The sequence below is a fragment of the Trachypithecus francoisi genome, unplaced genomic scaffold, assembly GCF_009764315.1.
Source record: "Trachypithecus francoisi isolate TF-2019V2 unplaced genomic scaffold, Tfra_2.0 Lachesis_group11, whole genome shotgun sequence".
Classification (NCBI taxonomy): domain Eukaryota; kingdom Metazoa; phylum Chordata; class Mammalia; order Primates; family Cercopithecidae; genus Trachypithecus; species Trachypithecus francoisi.
In genome coordinates, this window is record NW_022681456.1 from 12,843,651 (window position 1) to 12,847,871 (window position 4,221).

The following is a 4,221-nucleotide window of genomic DNA, read 5'->3' on the forward strand; positions in this document are numbered from 1 at the left end:
TGGATTTTAAAATTTTACTTACTGCTGAATCCTTAGCTCCTAGATCAATGTCTGGCATAATAGTAGGCCCTCAAGTATTTGTTGAATGAGCGAATGACTTGTTCCCCACTAAACTATCAACTCCATGAGGACAGGAGCTTTGTTTTGTTCATGTTATAGCCTCGTGCTCAGCACAGTGCCTAACACCTAGTAACTGCAATTTTTTTTTTTTTTTGAGATGGAGTCTCATTGTCTCCCAGGCTAGAGTGCAGTGATGCGATCTTGGCTCACTGCAACCTCCGCCTCCCGGGTTCAAGTGATTCTCCTGCCTCAGCCTCCCGAGTAGCTGGGACTACAGGCATGTGCCACCACGCCCAGCTAATTTTTTTGTATTTTTAGTAGAGACGGGGTTTCACCATGTTAGGATAGTCTCGATCTTCTGACCTCATGATCCACCCACCTCGGCCTCCCAAAGTGCTGGGATTACAGGCGTGAGCCACTGCACCAGGCCACTGTGCAAATATTTACTGAATTAAGGAATGAATCCAGCTACCAGGTAAATTACGTGATTTTTTTTTTGGAAGCTGCTTTGTCTGGTTTATAAGTTTGCGTATTGTCTTTTGCATCTGTCCCTGTTACCTTACACCCAGTCTTCAGCAATAACCTTTAAAGCTCTGCAGCTGAAATCCATCCTGCATACTCCTGCCAGATTACTTAGCTAAAATATTTTGAGATTGCATCTTTGCTCAAAAACTTTCAATGCCTCCTCATCGTATTAACAGTTTCTAATGTGCAAACAGGTGGTGTTGCAAAAGTTCATTTGTAAGTTAGTTGTTCAGAGCAGTGGAACAGTTTCCCATTATGGGACACACTGATCCTTTAGGTCACAAGTTTACATATGTATATGGTGACAAGGAGAAAGACAGCTTAAGATAATTCATCATTGAACTGTAGTTTCAATAAATGTGTAACAATGTTTCCAGAGGAAAATGTGCTGAAAGATTCATTTTGAGATGCCAGGCACATACCCTGGCCTGCAGGGAATTCCCCCTCCAAGCCAAATGATTCTCATAGGCTGTGACAGAGACTGTCTAAATAGACACTCAAAGCTCTCCTATTCCAGTGCCATCATGACATCTTTATGATGAAATCTTCTCCCCATCATTCTAACTAAAAGCTATAGCTTTCCTCCTCTGAAGTCTAGACTGCATATTTGACAGCTTTTCTATCTACTGTATTGTCTTATACTTTCAATTTCCTCATGAGTATGTCTTAACTCTGATGAGGCTGTAAACTGGAGGGAAAAGGCTCTGTTCCTTTTTTTTTTTGAGACAGAGTCTTGCTCTGTCACCCAGGCTGGAGTGCAGTGGTGTGATCTTGGCTCACAGCAACCTCTGCCACCCAGGTTCAAGCCATTCTCCTGCCTTAGCCTCCCGAGTAGCTGGGATTACTGGCACCTGCCACCGAGCCCGCCTAATTTTTGTATTTTTAGTAGAAACGGGGTTTCATCATCTTGGCCAGGCTGGTCTTGAACTCCTGACCTCGTGATCCTCCCGCCTCGGCCTCCCCAAGTGCTGGGATTACAGGCGTGAACCACCGTGCCTGGCCTAAGGCTCTGTTCTTATACCCTCTGCAATCCGTGGCACATAAGTACTCATTAAATAGTTACCAAAGAAATGAAGGAATTCAGGCCGGGCGCGGTGGCTCAAGCCTGTAATCCCAGCACTTTGGGAGGCCGAGACGGGCGGATCACGAGGTCAGGAGATCGAGACCATCCTGGCTAACATGGTGAAACCCCATCTCTACTAAAAAATACAAAAAACTAGCCGGGTGAGGTGGCGGCGCCTGTAATCCCAGCTACCCCAGAGGCTGAGGCAGGAGAATGGCGTGAACCTGGGAGGCGGAGCTTGCAGTGAGCTGAGATCCGGCCACAGCACTCCAGCCTGGGTGACAGAGCGAGACTCCGTCTCAAAAAAAAAAAAAAAAAAAAAAGAAATGAAGGAATTCATGCAGATTGCTTTCCAGATGACACATCCAGGCAAAGTCAGGAATCTGGTTTTAATGGCCAATTTGGATTTATTTCCCAAAAATATCCCACAACCCTATTATCAGGAAGGTACCTTGAAAATGTGTGCAAGTCTACAGTAGGAAATGGCTCAAAGTATGAATCAGTGCAAAATGACCTTGAATAACATTGGTTACAGTCTGTCACATGCCTATATGTGCCAGGTAATTTACCAACATAACTCTAAAACCACCATTCTGTGAGGAACCGGGGGCTCTGAGATAGTGTGATGTGACTTACCTAAGATCACAAAGCTTCTAAGGGATGGAGGCCAGGATTCCAAAGCTAGCATTGGAACAAAAGTCTTCCCCACTCCAGCCCAGGTTGTGAAGATGAGCTGGGAGGACCTACTGCCTCACTGGCTGGTCAGGGCTGGGCATGCCTCCCTGATGGCTCCACTGAGGCTTCCTTCTCACCGTTTCCTAAAATTGCTGAGTCAGAGGATGGCCCTAACCTTACAGACCAAGGGGGACTTTCTATTGGGAGCACATGAACAGCTCTTCTCCCTGGCCACTACCTTCAGATTCCAAGCTCATGTTCTTTCCACATCACACTGACTCTCAGCTCCTGAAAAAACAACTCAAGGCTTGAGTCAGACACTCCAAGTGTTGTTCAATGATCCCGTCTGCAACAATGTTTATAATAACCAAAAAATATAAACAACATGAATGTCTATTAATAGCGGAGTGGTTAAATAATAGTACAACCATCGGATGGAATACTATACCATGCAGATGTTAAATGATAAAAGTGTACTGTTAAATAGAAAAAGCAAGGTACGTACATATATGTTTGTACCGGCAAAGGAAACTCACTGAGGGGCATTTATTCATTCAACAATTATGTGTTTTAAGCATTTTAAGGTTACCTGTGAAACTAACAGGGGTTACCTGTGAGGAGTACTTCAGAAGGAAAAATAGTAACTTGTACTTTTCAGGAAGCTTCTGCACATAATTTTAAGGACGAGCATTTTTTTTTTTTTTTTTTTTTTTGAGACAGAGTTTCGCTCTTCTTGCCCAGACTGGAGTGCAATGGCGAGATCTCAGCTCACTGCAACCTCCGTATCCCGGGTTCAAGCGATTCTTCTGCCTCAGCCTCCCGGCATTGCTTTATATAAAGTCAAAAGAAAAGGAAGTTTGATAAAACAAGTAGAAATATCCAACAAATACTCGCCTGGAAAGGGACAGGGTTATAAGAAACAGGTAATAAGGAGCTTAAAACCCTCTGCAGTTCTGCAGTGAGGACAGCCGTGGGGGCATACAACTTTCTGTTTCAGGTCAGTTTACGTAGGGCAGGTGGGAACTCACTCTAAAACGAGCAACCAAGGGCCGATGATAAAATGCACACGCTTAGCTTATGGCGGCCCAGGTCTTCCTAGCCGCAGATTCTGAGATGTGTATCTGCAGGTGGTGTGAAATTGAAGCTGGGGGAGCGGTTGCTTTCTGTCTCCGAGGTGCGCCTTGCACACTGGGTCATTCAGCTCCCAGGCTCCGCTCCGAACTGCAAGGGACTCTGAACCTGGACCACTCCCACCCCTCCACCAAAGAGGAAACGTGGGCTCCAAGAGGTCACGGCGCTGGGATGGGATTTCGACCCCGCGCTGCCTTCAAAGGCCATCTCCTCGCAGCTCCGCTCCCGCCGGCAGCTTCCGTGCTGCCCAACTCTGCAGCCGCCCGCCGCCCTCGGGGTCCAGTCCACAGGCCCGGGGCCAGGACCAGCTCCGCGGGGGAGGGGTCGGTGCGGAAGGGGCGGGGTACCGGGCCTTCCCCGCGCGACTGCCTTTCACGGCCCCGGCCCCGGCCCGGCCCGGGACTCGAGAAACCCGGAGCTCGCGCGAGCACCGCCCCACGGTCACGGCGTGCCTGTCATTTCCTCTTCGTAGGGCGTGCGGGTCTCGAAGATGAGGGAGCGAGAACGTCCACGACCGGGCTTCTCCGGCACCTTGGGCTTCTTTCAGCTGGGACTCGACAGCAGCTCGGCTCCGCAAGCTCTCAGCGCCGAGGGCAGCGGCGGCGAAGCTCCCGGAGGACACGCGAGGAAGACGGGCCCGCGCTCGCCAGGACTCCGTCAGGGCGCGTGCGCGGGGCGCGTGCGCGGCGAGGGCGCGGCTGGCTCGGGCTGCGGCTGCGCAAGGCGGTGCCAGACGCTGCGCCTGCGCAGTGGTGGGGCGGGGCGGG